The 22,397-nt window shown below is 46.8% G+C and overlaps 1 non-coding gene across 1 annotated transcript; it reads left to right on the top strand.

The window, feature by feature from the left end:
* The first annotated feature begins 21,959 nt into the window (after positions 1-21,959).
* On the top strand, positions 21,960-22,034 carry Trnaf-gaa (transfer RNA phenylalanine (anticodon GAA)). Its single transcript has one exon. It is a non-coding gene; the product is annotated as a tRNA-Phe (tRNA).
* The last annotated feature ends 363 nt before the right edge of the window (positions 22,035-22,397 follow it).

Here is a 22,397-nt window from a genome sequence, read left to right as displayed (position 1 = left end):
CGAAGGGACACACCTCTAGCGCTGCACTGCCGATCCGGGCAGCATTGCATGTGTAGCGTGCGTTGGAAAATGTGGCCCGACTATTACTAACTGAATGAACAAGCGTGGTGTGAGCGCGCACAAACAAACATGAATAGATCACACTGAATGACTGCAGACAACGACCGTCAAAACTCTGGCAGCAAGCGGATACGCCGCAGCGGCGAAGTTACGTGCGGTCTATCGCTTCAACGGAAACTGAGCGGCGAATGCACGGGGCGCATAAAGGTCAGAGCCGTGTGGAGATAAGAGACGGTGCGAGCGAGCGACGAGCGCGGTTGTTGGCAGAGTGGAAGTGCGCCCCCCCCCCCCCCCCCCCCGCTCCCTCCGGCGCTGGCTTCCCGCTTCTTGCTTGCGCGTGGGAGATTGAGTGCGTTCGCTCTCCGTGATAGCGCGCGTCCCCGCACGCTTCCGCTCGGGCATACGGCACGCGGCAAAGATTTTATCTATAGGGAACCTCACGGCGACGGCGACGACGACGACGACGCCGACGGCAGAAATCCGGTTTAAGTGTCCATATAATTGCTATCGCAATAAAAAAAAATCGAAGAACCCGTAACCGCTGTCGTAACACGCGACCGCGCAGCCTGTAAAGACGGCGGCAGCTGCCATGCCGAGATAATGGCGCGAGCGGAGAAGCCGGAGGGCAGTGCGCGTGCGTAATGGTGACTAGACGACCGGGCAGGGTCCTTGCCTGGGCTACGCAAATAAAGTGACTGCTGATTTCCAAGTATTGCAAGTTTTATTGAAAGCAAGAGCAACAACTGCACCAGCAACAGCAGAAACCTTTTTAGCTATGCTAACGAATATTTCATACTGGTACTTTAAGTTTGTTGTTGTCGTGCACAAATCTCATGACAACACTTCACCCATCAAGATGTCAATACCCTAAAAATGTTCAAAATGCTTCCCTTTCACAGCAACGCAAAGCATAAAGCGCTCTCACGTCGACTCGATAGCTCTGCGCAGTACGACAATTGAAATTTGGAGTCGGATATCTCGGAGCATGAACACGCTAGAGTAATTATTCCTACTGATACTGTGTAGAAACACGACTGCCTCTAACTTTTCAATACAAACATACCCACTTTCTGGAGTCGACAAAAAATAATTGTTCAATTTTAATTAATTGGGCTGCTCACAGCGATATTTGTCATCTCACTTTGTGTACCCCTGGCCTCATAACTTATTTGCACAGGTGGTCTTCGCGTGCCTCCCAGTGCCTAAATTCAAGAAAACCATAAAGCTTAGTTTTGAAAACCCTATATTATCAGGCACAGCCGCCAAGCACATGGCTCTATTTGGTAACGTCCTTTTCGTATAAGCTCGGAGAAACCGATAACTGGCTTCGATATAGGGCTTCTTCCAATTTCTGGGGTTTTACGCGCCAAAAGCCGTTATGATTATGAGGCACGCCGTAGTAGTAGGCTCCGGAATAATTTTGACCACCTGGGGTTCTTTAACGTAAGCTCTACAACGCAAGCACACGGGCGTTTTTGCATTTCGCCTCCATCGAAATGCGGCCGCCGCGGCCCGGATTCGATCCCGCGATCTCGTGCTCAGCAGTGCAACGCCTGAGCTGACTGAGCCACCACGGCGGGCTACAGGTGTTGCTCTAGCCGTATAAAATGCAGGGTTATCGCGAGCAGAAACGCTGAATTTCGGTAAATAAGAAAGGCTACTGTCATCATCATCATCATTGACAGAAGCTGACTGCCCCCCCCCCCCCCCCCTCAGAAGAAAGCTGGATCCGCCCCTGGCACATGCAGTTCCCGTTGATTTCTCACTTCTATTTTTGTCGATTTACCATTGTTTCCGAAGACATAGATGGGATCTACCACTCTGTCCCTGAGTCATCGTCATGAAGCAAACAATTGCTTTTTCGCACGCAGAAGTAAATGATGTTCTGCGATTTGTACAATTTATCTGCTGTGGCAAAATGCTCTACAGCAAGAGCGTTACGCCAAACATAAGGTCGAACATAAATTATCCTTTACGTTTAATAAACTTTTTATTATTTATTTAATTATGGGGTTTTACGTGCCAAAACCAGTTCTCATGATGAGGCACGCCGTAGTGGGGGACTCCAGAAATTGAGACAACCTGGGGTTCTTTAACGTGCACCTAAATCTAAGTACACGGGTGTTTATCGCGTTCGCCCCCATCGAAATGCGGCCGCCGTGGCCGGGATTTGATCCCGCGACCTCGTGCTCAGCAGCCCAACACCATAGCCACTGAGCAACCACGGCGGGTGATAAACTTTTAAAGCGCAAACAAGAGACAAGGCACAATTGGAAGGTCAGACACGGGACAGGCGCTTACCTGACTCAGAGAGAGAGAGAGAGAGTCAACTTTAATGGTGCCAGCAATTCACGAGGGCGGACGCAGCCTCCTTCCGCCTAGCAGACGGCCGAGATCCCCTGGGTCTCAGCGGCTGCCTCGGCTAGCTGGACGGCCCAGGCCTGGTCTTGCTGGTCTGAGCTGAGCAGCAGGGTCTGAGCTGAGCAGCAAGATCCCATGCAAATGTATAGGGCTGCTGCACGCGTATATAGAGCACCCGTTCACCAGCACATTCGATATATCGAACGCGGCGCCATGCCGAAGACCTCAAAGTGCACTTCTTGGTGGACTTTGAGGTCTTTTGGTGCCTGGGCGTGGAGAATAGAATGTGCAGTTAGTTGAGCCGTGCGGACAGCCGTGTCGGCAGTCAGTTGAGGCGCGTCGAGCTTTTCGTCTAGCCCGCGTGCTACCTCGAATGTCAACTTCCTTCTTTCCGATTTTCGCGACGTCGTCGTGTGGCTTGAGTACCAATGCGTGAGTTCATTTTTTGCAAGCAATGACCACCGCAAGTGCAAAGGAAAGAATAATCTTGGACTAAGTAATGAAGTTGAAAGTTGTCAAGCAATCTTTTTGCAGGTAAATAAAGTGTGCTTCCTTTTTACAGCGAAGCTATTAAGACCCAGTTCCCCAGGATCGTGTCCGCGTGATTAAAAAGAACTACCATTATCAGCATTGGATCGAGCGTCTTTGTCTTCTTCCGCAGCTGGCTCGTTGGTGCCCCCAGGTTTGCCCTCGTACCATCGGACGGCATGTCGAGCACGCGCCCCCGCATTCGTCGTCATCGTCTGCTTCCATAGCTGGCTGTGCTGCTGCTAATCATTCCAGCGTAGAATTTCCCTTCTCCTTAGTCGTCATGACGGGGAGGCAGCGTTTACGGGGGTATGAGCCTTTGCTTGAGGGCGTATGAGCCATTATTGAGCAACTTACAACATGTCCTAACACGTTTGAGCAATGTCACCGTGAACTCGCTCGGGAAAGGGTTCGTCGCCGACGTGCCGATTCTAGTGTGGGGGCTTCCGAAGCCCATGTGAAACGTCAGTGAAGAGCCACCGACAGCTAGTTGCGGGAGCGTGATGTTGAGGCCAAACGTCCGCGTCGTCTTGGCCTCCAGCAAGCCGACAACGGTGGTGCACGCCTCGGCAACGCTGCGCCAACTTCCCTGGTGCGGCGGCCTGGTTTCAACGCGAGTTTCTCAACCGGAATATTCATGATAGACATGTTCGGTTGGGTGAAGCTCAACGACGATATGCCCATACTAATTGTGGGGGAAATATTCACTACAGCAGACCCATCATATTCACAGCTTTGCTGGCTTCCATCTTCAGAGTAGCGGAAGGGCTCTGAATCTTTTTTTCGAGTGGTGTGCAGTAACATACCGGCTCTCGTACGCACCAGTCGGTAAGCCACCGTTTGCCGCAGGGCCTATTATTTGATATATAGAATTAACTATATGTAGAACTTTTCATGATCCCCTTCAAATTCGATAGATCCGGATTCGACTGAATTGCTGACTTTATTAGCAGGTAATTTGCGCTAGGTGTATTTTTTGACTATACTATGACCTGGCATAGCCATATAGAGTTTCTTGCTAGTAAGCTTTCACAAATGACTGGAATTTTTTGTTCCTTGAACTATCTTCCCTACTCTATTAAATGCTTGATATATAATTCACTTTTTCTCAGCCATTTAAATTATTGTTGCCTTGTCTGGGCAACCACTTCGGAAACAAATATCAACAGATTGTACATACTGCAAAAGAAGGCTCTTTGCACTATTTGTAATAAACCATATGATTTCCCTTTAGCTTATTTATTTCATAAACTTAAGACACCGAAAGTACAGGCCCTTTTAAAGTATCGTCTAGTGTTTGCGTATAAAAATGAACAGAAAAGAAACATAAACCACATTACTTTTATGGCTAACTTGAAGCTACACGCAACTCCATACAGTACAAGGAAGCCAGAGTACCGGCACGTACCACAATCGCGCACTAAATATCTTATTGTTAACAAAATTTTATTGTTAACAAAATTTTAAATCTTATTAACAAAATTGATGTTGCGTCTTGTTTTCTTCCCGATATTCTTGATTTTTTCCCTCATATGTGAGTTGTACATTGCCTATATGCTCATCAAGTGCAGTGAGATTTTGTGAGGTTTTGCACAAAATCTCTTACTTTTGTTTCTGTTTTCTTTTCGTTCTTTTTTTTATCGGCCGATTTGCGATCTCGTATGCATGATGTGTTGTAGTGCTTCAATTGTAAGTACTTGAGAAAACTGTATTTCCGCTCTGCTGCTCCTTTTTGTTTTACGGGTTTTTGGCACTGGTCAACCTGCGACGAGCAGCTTCTTTCCCCACTTTACCCCCGCAAGGCTGTATTTACTTTTTTTGTGGAAATAAAGCATACATACATACATACATACATACATACATACATACATACATACATACATACATACATACATACATAATCACACAAAATTATTCACGTAGATTTTCTTAGCCAACACGCGCAATCATTTGGTTCAAGTCCAAGTCGATAACGCTATCCAAAGACAATGTGATATCACCGAAGAGCTCTCTGAATCACCACGCCTCGGAAGCCCAAGTCAGCGTCTCGACTCGCTCCAGTATCATAGCACTTACCTAGATAGATAGATAGCATCAAAATGCCTGAATTACGCAAATAATGCAAATCGCATTAAAAATCTCACCCATTCCACTCTGCGAATGTTGTTCTTTCTGGGATTTTAGGTGCCGAAACCAGTTCAGAAACGCAAGAAAGATAACTCCTTCCTAGAAAGGGCGATAGACGGTTCTCACACACAGGTGTCATGAAACCTGTCGATAAATTCCCCTTCGATGATCTTGCTGGTCAACCGATTATGACTTTTGCTAACAATTGAGCAGGCATTATATACCGGGCTACACTTGGCCTTATTGGTGGCATTTGCCTGATTACGCCTCCAATTGAATCAGTGTGCATCCAGAACCCCTTCTCGCCCCCCTCCCCCCTCGTTTCGAAGACATTGTGGCGATGCTCCCGAAGCCTGTCGTTAAGACACCGACTGCTCTGACCAACATAGGTGGTCCAGGAGTTTAAAGGCAGATTGTACACGATTCCTTACGCGCAGTCATTGAACTTTGACTGATGTCTCTTTTTGCAGACAAACTCTTTGGGGCACACACCCTGGTCATCCTGTACAGAGATTATAGTTTATCGGGAGCGAGAAGAAAAACGCTTTTACATTAGCCCGCTGGCCAATCCTTTTCAGTTGATGTGATATGCCGTGGATGTACGGAAAAGCGCAACGTTGTTGTAATTTGTAGAAGTGTGAGTAGCATTAGTTGATGTGTGGTGACTTGCACTTCAAAATGCCATCAGCAACACTTACGAGGACATGCGTGTGGTATTCCGCGTTGTTGAGGTGAAGAATATGTTTAGAGAAGCTGTCGGCTATGAACTTTGCCCAAGACTTGCATAAAGAACTGGACAGGCATAACTTCGCGATGCCTCTTTTCACCAACCTTGAGTACGCTGACGCATACGGGAGCAGGGGCTTATTGGCACAAGGTTCGCATTTCCGGTACATACGATTGTCTCGGAATAAAAACCTAATATCGAAGGAGCTTCCGTCAGACAGCAACTCACGAGTTAAAACTAAAGGTGATAAGCCCTGACATACGAAGGAAAGTGCACTTGCAGCTAGCGTCTTAAAACAACCAGACCTGCTAATGAGAAAAATTTTTAAAATAATCAACGTACCAAAGGTCTTTGTGATGCTAAATTCATGAAGACGACCGCTGAGGCTTCTGTCCAGTTGAGCTAAAAACAAATCGCTCAGGATGGGGAGCAATGCACGAGCCGTTACATATACCCTCATTCTACATAAATGGCTGGCCGCTCCACTGAATACAAGTAGACTGAAAGTATAAACTGCGCAGCTCCAAAAAGCCACTACATGACACCCGTGTTTCATTCATAAAGGCGACATTTCCAAATCTATCGATGCCATTCTGTACATAGGAGAGCAGACAAGGCTGGAGTAAAAACTAAAACAAGTCATTGATATATATCGAAAACGCCTCGAAGCTTTCGTGTGAGGATGACCTCAGGTAGTCATTGTGAGCCCGTGTGTATTAGCCTCCTCTCTGTCCCCGTCTTGTGCACGTAAAGTTTTTCCATGATATGGTTTGCGAGTCAAGTCCGAAACCAGATAATTTTGAACTGAGCCGAGATCTGAGCAACACGATCAAATGCCTTTAGAGCAGCATAGAAAAATAGAATCAGTTTCAAGGTTATTATCTATGCTAAAATGCAGGTAGGTTGTGCATTCAAATAACTGTGTGTCGCACTAAAATTGTTTGGCGAACTTATGCTGATTGACAAATTAAAAATATTAAATGCAATTATAAGTTAGAGCATTTTCCAACAGATGCAGGTTAGTGAGATAGGATGATAATATTCCGGCGAATTCTTGTTACCATTTCTGAACACAGGAACAATTTTGCAACTTTCCAGTCATTTGGGAGCAGGCCTAATAATACCGACTTCATGAAAATGGTGCCTAGGATTTGGCTAGACATGAATATGCTATGTTTTATTATCTTGGAATTTGTCTTATCTATGCCTGTTGAAGAAACGTTGACATTTGATATTAGTTTTGCTATACCATCTGCTGTATTGTTAACTGTCGCCATGAGTCGAAAATCGAGATCAGAAACAACCGGCACTCGGAATTGATCTTCAATGGTGAATACTTAGGTGACGAACCTGTTAAACTTGAACGTAAATTCTTGATCGAGCCTCACTGCCTGTTTATCGTTAAGGAGAGTTACGATGTGGGTGAGACGATCAGGAGAAATTGTTCGCCACAAGATATCCGGTCAGTCTTTAGAAGGTAGGGTATTCATGTAAGTGATACTTGTTTCTGGCTGAGATTATGTGGCGCAGTACTTCTTTAGATAATCTTTGTGACGAGTGGTCATGCGAATGGACAGCTCGAATTTCGATCGCTTTTATACGGTGGTTTCTATCAGTTTCGCAAAGTACGAAGATGCAAGTTAAACCAGGGTTTAGACTTATCCTTTATTTATTGTAATTAGAGGAACGCACTTATGAACAAATACCTAAAATAACGTATCTAAAAGGCACCCAATCTTCACTAACTGAACGCAAAGTAAAATAAGGTCGGAATGTATCACTTTAAAACGCAGTTTCATTTACGTTCATGTCAACATATTTACTCTTTTATAATCACGAATTTGTTCGACCGTGACGTCCGCCAATTGTAATGCAATATTACCCTGAATATTTAGTAACTTATGGCCACTGAAACCTTCCAGGCAAGACGTGGCGCCAACTGTTACAAGAACATTAGGCAATAACAGATCGAGGACATTACAGCCTCGTATGGGCTCAGACTCTACCTGAAATAGGCTAAAATTAATTTCACGAACTCGGCCGAAGTTTGATCAGTAAACGACAGTTGGAACCAATCGATATCCCGTAGGTTAAGGTCACCGAAAATATAAATGTTATCCACGGAAAATTGCTGGGCAGCACTTTCAATACTCTTGCGCAACTGTTGAAAGAATCCGCCATGGTGACTTAGCGGCTTTGATGATGCACCGCTAAGCACGAGGTCATAGGATCAAATTTGGGTCATGGCGGTCGCATTTTGATCGGGCGAAATGCAAAAAGCCCGTTATCCGTGCATTGACGGCACGTGAAAAATGCCCAGGTGGTGAAAATTAATCCGGAGTCCCCCACTACGGCGTACCTCGTCAACGAATCGTGGTTTCGGCACGTAAAACCCCAGAATTGAGATGCTGAACGAAAAAACTAGTCCTGATCTAGTGGGAGGTAGCAAGCGCAAATGACGACCTTAACTGATGCGGACGAACACGCAAGCCAGACAATTTCCAGATAACATTACTGATCACATTGGCTTTTGGCGTTCACCTCCATACCTATTCCATGATATGTGGGATTTCTTGCTGCTAGAATTGTACGGTATACATTGCGCCATCAAGTTGTTAGCGCGTCACTAAATATTACGGATGTTAACATCTACACTAACCCACTTGGCGCACGAATAAACGGAAGAATGTTTCAAGCTGGCTTGTACTCATAACAGTAAAAAGGTAGCCGATTGCAGTTAGAATGACTACTTTCACAAATGTAATTGATTACGGTTGCTAATTATTACCCCACGAAGGTTTTTGAGGAACTTGTAATAAAATTACACCATCTTCTCGTAGGGGAACCCTGAGTAGTATGCGAAGCAGCCATGGGGTCGACTCAAGGCAGTTTTATCAGCTGTATAACCTTGGACATGCATCAGCACAGGCAACGCGCAGAACTGTTGTCGACGCCGCCGGCGTTTTGCGCGCGTTCGCACCGAACGCGCGCGGCGTTGGTCACTGTTGCCGGTGCTTCTGGGGCGCCTACCGTCGCGCCTCTAACCTAAGCTGCTTCGCATTATTGCGCGCGGAGGCGCAGGTGTTGCCATTCGTTGCGCAATCCGGAGAGGAGGAATGCCGAGACGAGAGGAGACAAGGAGAGGGAGGAGAGGTGCGGACGGACGCCGACGCCAACGACGCCGCGGGACAGGCCGCCGCTCTAAGATGCTCTGCATATAAAACTAATAAATTACGTTAGCGTCACTATCGCGCGTATATTTAAAAACATGACACACCTTGTTGACAACCCCTGAAGAATTATCGCTTTTCAACACACGCTTCTGGTACGGCGTCATGCTAATTGCGATCAAGCTGTGACTGAATTACAAGTTGACACTGTAAATGTCATGAGTTGGTACATTAATAACTTAATTTCTATCAATCAAAATAAAACTAAACTTGTATGTTTCCATAATCCCCTAAAACGTGTTTCTCGCATCACTCCCTTGTTTCTTCATTCTCCTCAGTGTAATAATTGTGCCTGCTCTCCTATTCCATACCTCTCAAGTGTCAAATATCTGGGTGTTCACTTTGATTCAAGTATGTCTTGGGATAGTCATTTGGCTAACGTTTGTGACCGGCTGCGCAAAATAGCATGTATACTATACGCTATCAAAGCATTATGCCCTGTTTATATAAGGAAAATGATAGCTCACACATTAGCATACAGTGTGCTGCGCTATGGAAATTGTTCTTTTTATTTTTTGTTCAGTGTTTTGGCGCAAAAGAGTTGATTGCTTACTAAAATCTATAATTCGTGCCGTAATGTATGGTGTTCAAATTCCCAACAACTCTAATCTCTTTTTGTCATCACGCATGCCTTCCTTCAGATTGTTATTTAAAGAAAGCGTCATTCTTATGTATCTATGGAATAATGAATTCTGCCTCCCATACGTCCCTGTTCGTACACTGCGCCCACGTGGCCATTTCATTTTGCCTAGAGTGCGCACTAGGTGCGGTGAACGTGTTCGTGTTTTTTATGTGCCAAGTGCTCTAAATGACCTCCCAACCAATGTTTTCTCGTTAGGCAGTCGGAAAGACGTAAAGTCTGTTATATTTGATTTGTATGCTTAATTTCTTTTTTTCCTTCCTACCTGTTTTTTTTTCACTTCAGAAATGAACAGATACGAATTGACAGTGGCGCATGCTCCGTTTTTGTGCCCTGCTGCCGGACACTGCCCCACAAGCCATTGTCGGCTTGGGCAGGCCCGTATTTTGTACCCTGTAAATCCACGAATAAAGATCATTATTACTATTATTATTAATTTTTTTTCTGTAATCTTCCCTCGTTTTCTTGTGAAGACTTCTGCAGCGTCATTGAAAACGCGCTAATGTTCGCGCTAGACCGAAGGACTGTGCAGTAACGTACCAAAACCTTCCTCAAAAGATTGTGCTTACCCAGTGCCGTGATACTTGGGTCTGGCTCCTCTATGAAGCGTACCGCTTCAGTTTTGCTGGCGCGAGGAGAAAACGGTTCAAACAGGCCAAGGAAAAAGATTATGCATGGCTCTGCTGCCGCACACATCAGAGAGCAGCGGAGCTGGGGAAAGCCAAGTAAAGTAGTGGCAAACCACACACTTAGTTTCTTGGCGCTCAGGATTTCTTCCCGATGTTCTGCGCAGTATAGCGATGAATTCAACCGGTCACGTTCACAAGATTGCGGAACTTCATTTCTTCGCCTACGCGAACCCTCAGCTTCCCTCAATTTGAAGTCGGGATGTTCTCTCCTGCGACACTAGGTTTCTGCTTCCCTATCTCTCGCTTCAATCTTTCGGAAGCAACTAGTGTCCAGTTCTCTGGTCGAAACCTGCCGAGCCACCACCAGAGGTATCGGCTGCAGTCACGGACACCGGGCGCGTCAGGCACAAACGGGGTCGGCGTCGGCAGCAGCTTCACGCGTCCCACCACCACCTGCCTCACTCCTCCTCTCCAACTCGCATCCGCTATGTTGCGCGATGCTATTTTTATACTTTACTTTCACTCTCTCAGCTCTCTCTCCCCCAGCTCGACGGACCTATCCCACAGCTGGTACGGGGTATGGTATTCTTTGCTTACGCCGACACGAACATTTCCTTGGCTGGTAGAGGCATACAGCTTCGTTGTAAAATTGAAATATCATACCGCTTGACTCCCTGCCATCCCCATCCGAAGTGGCCATTGCTACGGAGCCAAAGAAACGTTGTTTCACTTTGAAAGCCAACATGTGGTGGACTTTCTTTCAGCGCTCTTCATTCGCTAACTATTCAGACTTACACGGCAAATAGCAACGAACGCCAGCAAACTTCGACTCTTTTTGCTTTTGAAACTGTCCAAATCTGTACTATAATGTAACACAAATAGGGGTATTTATGTTTATATCATAGAAGCATTGACAGCACTAAGCGAAGATGAATTGAGTAGCAGCTCTTATCGGCTATAAGGGCCACCTATAATCACTTCCAGGAGAGAAAGATAGAAATGTAATAAAATTGAAACCTTAGAGATCATACTTCCAAGTGAAGTGGAAATCCACAATCGTGCCATGTTCAGGTTATCCAGGCGTAGCAGGAAGACGTTGATTGTGGAAAAGAGGTAACCCCACTTACGCGTTTTTAACCTTTTGAACTATGTAGTTCCCGCGAAATTTGTGTGCTCGATGTACTCGAAGCTGCCTCGCCTGTCAGAACTTGCTTTGTCAAAATATTACTTGCTACATGTATTTGGCTATTGAAATGAAGCAACTAAATTACAACGAGCGTTACAGAGGAAATAATGTAGTGAAAATACAAAATAACCACAAATGTAAATAAATACATGTATTTCGTTACGCAGAAGTCTGGTTTCAAGACACCTGAAATCTGACAAAAACAGATAGACTATCATCATCATAATCACTATCACCATCATCAGCCTATATATTTATGTCCACTGCAGGACGAAGGCCTCTCTCTGCGATGTCCAATTACTCCTGTATAGCGCCAGCTGATTCCAACTTGGGCCCGCAAATTTCCTAACTTCACCCCACATAGTTTCCTGCCATCCTCGACGGCGCTTCCCTTCTCTCGGTATCCATTCTGTCACTCTAATGGTCCACCGGATACGTATCCTACGCATTACATGGCCTACCCAGGTTAATTTTTTTGCTCCTAATGTCAGTTATAAAAACGGCTTTCCCCGTTTGCTCTCTGATCCACACCGCTCTCTTCCTGTCTCTTACATTTTTGGTTCCATCGCTCGTTGTGCGGTGCTTAACTTGTTCTCGAGCTCTTTTGTTAACCTCCAAGTTTCTGCCCCATATGTTAGCACCGGTACAATGCCTATGCAGATATTTAAAGTTCAACATCAGTGCGCAATGAATTCAGGGACATACTCTGCATCAATTGAACGAATTGCATGAAAAAAAGCTTGCTCACCAAGCTTACTTCAGTAGCACCTCCTCGCCAGTATCACACCATCCCGTCCGCCGAAATCTCCGTCCAGCTCAGAATTTGGTTTTTAGATGTTGCAAATTTACACTCAAGTTTTTGCTCGTATCTGTGCACATTGTAAAAAAGTTCTTTCGAGGGTTTGTTATCAAGTGTTCCTAGCAGGTTCCCCGTCCTCTCCGTGACGTCACCACCACTCGACTATTGACCGTCGTCCGTGAACGTCCCCGGAACAGTCTAGTCCGTGGGACAGACTGGTCCGTTGTCCGTGAACGTCCCCGGGACAGTCTGGCCCCTTCGGGCAGCAGGGCTGCGTCCTGGCTCCGTCTCGAGACACGCGGCGGCCGCCTCCCGAACCGACACCACCTCCTTCCCGCCAGACTTTACGAGCCTCTTCCTTTTCTCTTTTCTTCTCAGTTTTTCTTCTTTTTTTCTCCTCTTTCGTCGGTCCCACAACACCACAAGTGCACGGTCGCGCGTATATTACAAAACCCCCCTTTGAAAGATTTTTTTTTTCATTTTGTTTATGAAGAAGATCAGCAGATTTTGATGCGCAAGTTCCAAGGTTTGTTCGAGACGTTGCCTGAGATCAAAAACGTATGAGTATGTCGTCTTGATTTCGTCATTAAGGTGTTTAGTCCAGACCTCCTTTAGAACTGTAAGGGGTCCTCGCAAATACCTTCCATATATGAACTGAAACGGGGAAAAACCCAGGCTTGTTTGAGGTACTTCTCTGTATGCAAATAAAACTGGTGTAAGAAAACAATCCCAGGACTGGGGCTGTTCCTGGCACAACTTGCGCAGCATTCGATTGAGTGTGCCATTACAGCGCTCTACCATTCCGCTGAACATAGGATGGTACTGAGTAGAACTCAAGCGCTTCATTGCCAGCAATGAATTCATTTCTCTCATCATGTTGGACGTGAAACATGATGCCTGGACACACAGAATCTCTTGAGGGAAGCCAATCCGTGAGAAGATTTCCACCAATCCTTCGACCACTGTGGCTGCGTCAATGGAAGGTAGGGGCACAGCATCCGGGTATCGGGTGGAAAGATCCACTAACGTCAGTATATACTTATTTCCTTTAGATGAAGTGGGAGACAATGAGCCAATAACATCTACGCCCACTCGTTCGAAGGGCGTGTCTATTAGTGGCATGCGTCCCAACGGTGTTTTGCCAAGTCTTCCTTTAGAAAACGTCCGTCGGCACACATCGCATGAACGTACGTATCGGCGGACTTCTTGCACTTCGGGCCAATAAAAAGATACGAGGATTCGGTCCGTTGTCTTTTTGATGCCTTGGTGTCCTGACATTGGGTTTTCGTGTGCCAGAGATAGCACCAGGGCTCTCAGACACATCGGTACCACAGCTTGCTGCACCGATTTACCCGGACAGAGCTGATAAGTCCTATATAAGACGCCCTTATCGTAAAAGAATGTTTTCGTTGACGTTTTCCCTCCAGACATGGTCTTCCCGACTCTTCCTCTACACCCCTTTAGAGATTTGTCCTTTTCTTGTTCGACAGAGAAAGTTGGTCTTGACACCCGCAGACAGGTGAGACCTACTTTCGGGTCTTCCTTTTTAGTCATAGCTCCGACGAAAGAGGAAGCCGCCCAAGGTAGATTCTTCTCGACGACCGATTCGTTTGGGTCTGGCGTTGTCGTAATCGCTTTGCCTGAAGGAGTCTTCCATTGGCCGTCCGGATTCTTTAACGAGCACTGGCAACGTTTCCAATGATAGCATATACAGGATTTTCCAAACACTTAGCTACCACGGTGCCTGAAAAATATGGCGAATGAATTTCCACCTCGGCTTCTGGCACCTCGATACTCCGGCCATCCGCCAGTAACATTATCGCCGTTGTGCCCGTTAAAGCCGTGTCGGGTATGAGAGCACTGCGCACCACAATGGTATTGCTGCCAGTGTCCCGCAATACGGACACAATTTGGCCATAGAGTTCACCGCTCTGCACTGGCATATCGTTGGCATGTAGAGGCAATGTTTTTCCATCCGTCTGTTCGTTAGTATGGAGGACGCACGACAGCTTTTGCTGTTGCTCATTTTCTCGCGACATACAGCAGGCAGAAGCACTGCTTGCGGCGCCTTTCTTTTTCCTGCAGTCCCGCGTGTCGTGTCCCGGCCTTTGGCCGTAGTCGCAGTAAGGTCTTTTCGACTTGACCTGACAGTCAGAAGGCTTGTGTCCACTTTTATTGGAGAGGAAGCACTTGACTGAGTTTCTTTCTGTGCGTGTCTCATCCTCTCTTGCAGTGCGGTCTATTGTCTTCTCCTTGAATGTGAGCAAATTATTTTGCCGCTGCGCTTCCTAGAAGTGATCCGCGGCTTCTGCAATTGTCTCCAGTGTTCTGCAATTTCGTTCGCCTAGGAACAGCGTTAATCGACTGTGGCAGTTATTAATGAACTGCTCTGCAACATCTAAGTCATGGACAGCTTCAAAAGTCTTTCCTCCATTGGAGAGTTCAACCCATCGGTCGAATAAGCTAAATAGTCTGGCAGCGTACTGTTTACCAGTCTCTCCACCTTGGGGCTTGCTGTGGCGAAACTTTACGCGGTGGCCATCCGCTGTCAACCGGAAACGTTGCATCAATGTCAGTTTGGTCTTGTCAAAGTCTAGAGAATCCTCCGGAGACAACCGACCAAACACACTCAACGCTTCGCCGTCGAGACAGAGGCTGAGGGCTGTAGCCCATTTCTCTTTTGGCCAACCCTTTCCAGTGGCTTCTCGTCCAAACCGCTTCAGATATGCGTCCAAGCCATCACGGGCTTCGTTGAACAGAGGGATCATGTTATACGGGTTCACGGAAACCGAGGATTCTGCCTGGTTGCTTGCGAGCTACTGAGACATTTACGTGGCCACCTGCTCCACCCATCTCCGCTAGCCTTACGCGCAAATGCAGAATCGTTTCTTCGCGCTCTAGACGATCCTTTTCCGCCTCACGTTCCGCTACACGTTCCTCACGCACCCTTCTCCGTTCCTCATCAATCCATTCTTTCAGTTGTGGACCAACCTGACCCATGCGTTCCGCTAACGCGCTAAGCTCCTGGGCATTCATCCCGTATCTTGTATAAGTACACTGTGTAACAATCGGCTTTATCCTGTTGTCGCGGACGCCAATTTGTGATGACAGGTTCTGGTTTAGCGTTGCGCACTCAAGGGCAACCTTCGTGCAAGTAATAGACAGAGCCGTTTGTACACTTATAACACTTGATCACTTGTATGTCACATATGAAAGAATAAAGGAAAAAAAATACGTTGAAAGGTTTACAGTCCCTAAGTAATATAATGTTCCGCCAGTCAATGACGCGGTAAATAGTAAAGGCACGATGATTGTGACACACAGATCTACCCGGACAGTTGCGTCGGTTCAGACGACAGGGTGGTAGCCGAGGACGCGGCGGAGGATGAATCGCAAAGCCCCTTGTCGACGCTGCCTGCCACGTCAAGCTCGGTTGTGGCGACCAGCACGGTCGATGAGTGGGTTGGAGCTACGTTCTCCTTGAGACGCCGGTGAGACAGGGTGCGGAACTGCGTCAACGACGGTCGACAGAGCCCGGGTCGTGGGCCAAGGCCGTGTCCTCTAGCCTGACCGGCCAGTCCTCTCCATGACGTCAACATCGCTCGAACAGCAACCTCCCCGGGAGAGTCTGGTCCGTTGTCCATGAACGTCCCCGGGACAGTCTGGCTCCTTCGGACAGCAGGGCTGCCTCCTAGCTCCGTCTCGAGACGCGCTGCAGCCGCCTCCCGAACCGACACCGCCTCATTCCCGCCAGCCTTTTCGAACCTCTTCCTTTGTTCTTCTCAGTTTTATTGCGATATCAATTATATGGACACTCCAATCCAGATTCTGCCATCGACGTCGCCGTCGCCGTGAGGTTCCGTATGACGTCAATGGAGATGAAATTGTCGCCGCGCGCCGAACGCTGTATGTGCGAGTGAAAGGGCGCGAGGGACGCGCGCTTTCACGGGGAGTGAACGAACGGCGGAGAACAAACGCGCGTTCTGCGCCGTGCTTCCTTAAGGGCTGCAGAAGCAGGCGTCTCTTTCCTCATTTACAATCACCATATATGTAGAGCAAACGCGCCTTCTTCCGACGCGCGATAGGACTTGGGGGGGGGGGGGGGGGAGGCGGGGCAAGGGGAGGGAAGGGAGGCGACGTTTAGCTGCGGCACCAAGTGCCTATTGATATCAGAGGCTCCGGCAACCGTCAGCACCGCCGCTCGCATTTTGTGCGAACACGGGCAAAACGCCGACGGCGTCGACAACTGTTCTGCGTGTTGCCGGTGCTGCTGCATGTCGAAGTTTATACGGCTGATAAAGCTACTATCATTACTCCGTATAGCTCTCTACAAATTTGCTATCGCAATTGATGCTTCGCCTTTCAGGTGAAACCTGCTACAACTTTTTTCTTCTCTTTTTGTCTCCTCTTGCGTCGGTCCCACAACACCGCAAGTGCACGGCGACGCGTATATTACAGCCCTATACACGCGTCCTAGCGCGCGAGGAGTTATGCGATGTGAGATGCGCGCCGCGTAGCGTCGGTACGTACACACTTTGCATTGCAGTTGCATATTATTGTGTGAGGTGGCAAGCCAAATAGCAACTGAATAGGTAGCGGTACAAGGTAGATAGAGAAGTTGTGCGGAAGAGAAAGAAAATTCAGGAGATGTATACAAAAATGCTAGAACGAAAAAAGTCGCAGCTTCGCGCAAGAGGCGAAGCATCAATAGCGATAGCAAATTAGAGAGAGCTATACGAAGTAAGAGTAGTAGTTTTATCGGCTGCATAAATTTTGACACATTCGCTTACTAGCTGAATGAACAAACATGGTGTCTGTGCGCACAAGCAAACATGAATATATCACACTTCATGACCGCAGACAACCGCTGTCAAAACGTTGGCGTGAGCAAGCGCGGTGGAAGCAGCGAGCGAAGGTTCGTTCCGTCTATCGCTTCAACGCAAACTGAGCGGCGAAAGCACAGAGCATACAAAGGTCAGAGCCGTGTGGAGATCGCTTTCAAGATACGGTGTGCGGGGTAGCTCGGCGCCGCACAAAGTAGAAGTAAGCCGCTGCTAGCAGAGTAGAAGCCGCAACCCCTCCCTCCTTCTCTCCCGCATTGCCTTCCTGATTTCGCGTGGACGATTGAATGGCCAGTTCCCCTTGCGCCCTATCACAAAGTACGCATTTGGTGCAGCAGCTGAACGTCGCTCCCCTCCTTCCCTCCCATCATTCCACCGCCTTTCGCATGACGCAGTTGTGCTAAAGGCCGTGTTTGCTCTCCGAGTTTCCCATCACGAAAGGCCGAGTTTGCTCTCCGACGTGCGTTCACTCTCCGTGAAAGCGCGCGTCCCTCGAGCGCTTGTACTTGCATAAAGAGCATAGGGGCGCACCGCGACGCTTTTATCGCCCTTGGACTTTATACGAAGCCTCACGGCGACAACGGTGACGACGACGCCGAGGGCTGAAATCCGTTTGGAGTGTCCATATAATTGCTATCTCAATAAAACATGTGTAACATACCTGATTGAATCAAGCAGGCTAGAAGACTATTCATCACCTCCCTGTTTCACAGTGGATGCCAATAAATCATCATGATCATCATCAGCAGTAGCGTCGTATGTGACATGTGCGCCGCGTAGTCTTGATACCTGTGTTTACTCTTCGATACACGTTATGGTGCCTGCTCGCAAGGTACGAAGCGCTGCTGAAGAAGCAAGTCGTAGCGCTACGCGCGCAGATGCAACCAGGCAACGTCGGGTTAAGCAGACCGCTGTGCAGAGAGCAGCACAAGCCGCAGCCCGCCCGAAAGATCCAAAAATATATGACTTGTTTATACCACTGCAACGTAGATACCTTGGATCGTGACTGTATGCGATGCGGATCAAGTGTTTCTACGCGGGCACATTCGACCACGATTTTGCACGATCCGAATGCAGTAGATCGTAAACGTATGCCGTCGTACGCTCTGTCACGCTGATTGAGCTCAAACAACTCGATACAGAATGTTCCGCGCAGCAGCGACCATTATTGATCGCAATTTCAAGGTTTAATCGTGATCAGGCCTAATCGCGATCGAAAATGTCTGTCATGAACTAGCAATAAAGAAGAGCGAAAGCCGAAACAACTTGGACTGCTGCTGCCCTCCTCTCGCAATACAACTAGCGAAGAAGTGATGCCATACGGTCTGCATAGTTTTCCCAAATGGGCTAGCTAATCATAAGATTGAGCCAAAGCGCTCCACTGCTTGCGTCTTGTTATTACAGAACATTTGCCGATCAAGCTCACGCTGTCAAACAAATGCGAGAAGGCACAACGTGTGTCGCACGCGAAAAACAGCGGACCCACACACAATGCGTCACTCAGAGCACGTTGAAATAGAGCTTCAACGATATTCTCATCGTCACGAGTAAACAGTCATGACTGAGCTACAAGGCGAAGCACCAACGCTACCGCGAATAATAGCAAGCATTAGGGAAAACGGCAAACTTTGGCATTCCGACTTACTGGATTCTGCGGACGGAAGTTTTTCATGCCTGCCTGCATTCCTTTTCGTAGCTTTTATACAAAAATCCAAAACTTGACAGGCAGCGACAGGCCCCTCGTGTTGTAGTCACTGTTGCTGCTCTTCGCCACGTAACAAAGCTCTCCGGCTACGCGACCCACGCCCCGTGGCAGAACTGCGGCGACGCGATGAGCAATTTTGAAAACATCTCGCCATCTCGAGCGCCTGACGGTGCCGTCCTGATGATGATGAGCCATCAGGACGCCTGTAATCATGATGAGCCATCAGGACGCCAATAGCCTGTAAGCAGGCTATTGCATGCCAACTGTCCCAACCTCGCGCTTGACCATTTAGTATTTTCTTGTTAAAAATTGGAGGCTCTTGAATATCAGACAAACGATCATTTTATGAAATATATCTAGGGGAAACATTTTTTACTGGCGTATGTTCTATGTATATTTTGTTCTAAGGCACCAAAAGGCATAGTCAAGATACCGTGTTTTTCAATATGAGAGCAGACTAAATTTTTCTCAGGAGAATGAAGAGCCCTTACACCTAAAATTGTATTCCTTGATCATTAGCCATTGTTCAGCTTATTATAGGTCATTAAAAATGGGCCAAATGGCCTATTTTTTTCAGAGAAATGGCTTCTAGCAAAAGCTGTAAACTAACGTGATCCAAGTGCTCAGGACATGTACTGTGCACACAAAATGGTTTCAGAAATATATCATGCAGAAGCGCACAATTATGAGGATGAACATGCAGAAAATTCCCTTTTGGCTTATGTTTATCCAAAGGTTTAACAATGAGGCGGTCCTAGTAAAAATATCCCAAATATCACATCTGAGAGCACGCTGTATTACTTTCAAACTTGTAAAGATTTATCACAGTATTTTTTGTGTGTTGAGCAAGAAAAAATTGTATAAGTGGTCACCACGAGTATCAAAATGTGCATCGTGGTTCATCTAATCCACATAGCCTTTTGGCGGCTGAAACAAATTGCGTCGACCAGAGCATTCCTGGACCAATAGTGGGGCGTCTAAACTATTTCCAAGTTAATTGATTGCTGAGTGGCTACAAGCTGCTTCATTCAAGAAGACGCTGCTGGATTACATGTATTTACCTGCATCTTGCTGTCTGCCATCGGCCTGCTTAGAATCATCACTAAGGCTGCCAGCTCTCCAGTGGACGCAGAGGTGACAGGGTGGTAGAGGAAGGTAGGGGCAGGTGCCGCCAAGTTCTACCTGCAACAAATTTGCACAAATGTCCTACCATGCCATAATTTACAAAAATGCAGCAGTTGTCTGTGTAACATGGTTACCAATAGAAATATAGGTAAAGTGTTAGGTCATACAACGCAACTAGATCCCCGACATAAACGAAGCAGAAGTTATGTTTATGAAAATGCCAGCAAAGATGAAAAAGAGTGTGGAACCCGAACCTGAGCTTATGCCATCAAGTGGTGTGCTAGTCAACTGGAAGCCTGGCATCCTAAAATGTCATTGTACATGTTTAACCTGCATTAACCAACATCTCTAGAAATAAATAAATCATCAAGCTAATACAGTTAACGAATTTCTATCGTTAATAATCCAATAAAGTGCAAGCTGCGAAAGAAGCAGGCCAACCGGGTAGTGAGAATAACAAAGTACTTCCCTAAATCTTATTCATGTTTGTTTTCCTGTGTCTTGACTCGAGCATTAGAATACAGAAGAACAGTCACATTCCTGAGATTTCACCCTGCTTATTTTTATTGCAAAATACTTCAGCAAGAGCAATAATGGTTCCTTTTAACGGCAAATAGTGGCAGAACAAGGAATGTCGCTGGAGCGAATGCGCCGACAAGAGGACTTGTCTCCTCCTTGTCGAATCATTGGCTCCAGCCACGGCCGCTGGATAAAAAAAAGGATGCCTTTTTTTTTATCCAGCAGCCGTGCTCCAGCAATGCTTTTGTTCTATGGCTCTTCATCATTTTAAGGCTCTGTCTTCATGAGTGTTTACATATTTCCAATCAATGTTGCGTTGATGAAATTGTACTAACAGTAAACTAGTAAACACACCTGACGTGAAATTTGGGCTTGTTGGTAGATAACGACAGAGTAACTGGGCAACATTGAGACACGGACAAAGGAGGCATGTGTGTCTTGTCTCCCCCAGCCATGTCTCGTCCTTGAGCTATTATTCTGTCTCTATGTACACGTATTACCGTTTGCACAATAATACTAAAATGAATAAAGCAGGAAAGAGGACAAAATTTACATGAAATACCATCATACTGCTAAGGAGATAAGCCAAAGTTCATGTTACGATTTCTCACCCATAACGGGCTGGATAAGATGGCTAGTTCCTGTGGTTGTCGCCGCTTGTTGAACACCTAAAATAAAATACATTTCAAAATTTCAAAAATATGCAGGACAACAGCAGTAGAGTAGGAGATAACACAACATTGCTACTACAAGAAGGTAAACTAATCTGTGAAACATGGCAGGCAAAAGTTTTTTGTAATTTATTAGTAGAAAAATACACCACACTACATTAAATTTCATGCAATGCTCTCACAGTTCCTTCGTACAAGAAAAAAGGTATTTCTGCTTGGAAGCAGCAAAATAATACAGAGAATTCTACTTTTACTACAAAATATCCTACAGTGGTTAGTCCAACTACTTACTTAAAATTTCTATACGTACGGGTTCGAGTCCCGGACCAGGACGAATTTTTCTTCAACTGCGAGGCTTTCGAGGAACCCGGTTGGGTTTCCATAGTAGCGAATTGCTACATTTGGGTGGATGTCTCAGTTTCTCTTTAATTACTTATCTCCACCTAGCGGATTTCCGCTGAACTATTACACCATATACTTGCCTTTGCTTCGAGTTGTCGACAAATCCGACTTCGCCCTGCCATCTGCTAGCCGCCTGGTTAGCTCAGATGGTAGAGCGGCTGCCCCGGAAAGGCGGTGGTCCCGGGTTCGAGTCCCGGACCAGGACGAATTTTTCTTCAACTGCGAGGCTTTCTTTCGAGGAACCCGGTTGGGTTTCCATAGTAGCGAATTGCTACATTTGGGTGGATGTCTCAGTTTCTCTTTAATTACTTATCTCCACCTAGCGGATTTCCGCTGAACTATTACACCATATACTTGCCTTTGCTTCGAGTTGTCGACAAATTCGACTTCGCCCTGCCATCTGCTAGCCGCCTGGTTAGCTCAGATGGTAGAGCGGCTGCCCCGAAAAGGCGGTGGTTCCGGGTTCGAGTCCCGGACCAGGACGAATTTTTCTTCAACTGCGAGGCTTTCTTTCGAGGAACCCGGTTGGGTTTCCATAGTAGCGAATTGCTACATTTGGGTGGATGTCTCAGTTTCTCATTAATTACTTATCTCCACCTAGCGGATTTCCGCTGAACTATTACACCATATACTTGCCTTTGCTTCGAGTTGTCGACAAATTCGACTTCGCCCTGCCATCTGCTAGCCGCCTGGTTAGCTCAGATGGTAGAGCGGCTGCCCCGGAAAGGCGGTGGTCCCGGGTTCGAGTCCCGGACCAGGACGAATTTTTCTTCAACTGCGAGGCTTTCTTTCGAGGAACCCGGTTGGGTTTCCATAGTAGCGAATTGCTACATTTGGGTGGATGTCT

Source organism: Dermacentor silvarum, chromosome 5 (assembly GCF_013339745.2).
Source record: "Dermacentor silvarum isolate Dsil-2018 chromosome 5, BIME_Dsil_1.4, whole genome shotgun sequence".
Taxonomy (NCBI): Eukaryota; Metazoa; Arthropoda; class Arachnida; order Ixodida; family Ixodidae; genus Dermacentor; species Dermacentor silvarum.
The sequence above is the reverse complement of the archived record's forward strand: the minus strand, read 5'-3'. Positions and strand labels throughout refer to the sequence as shown.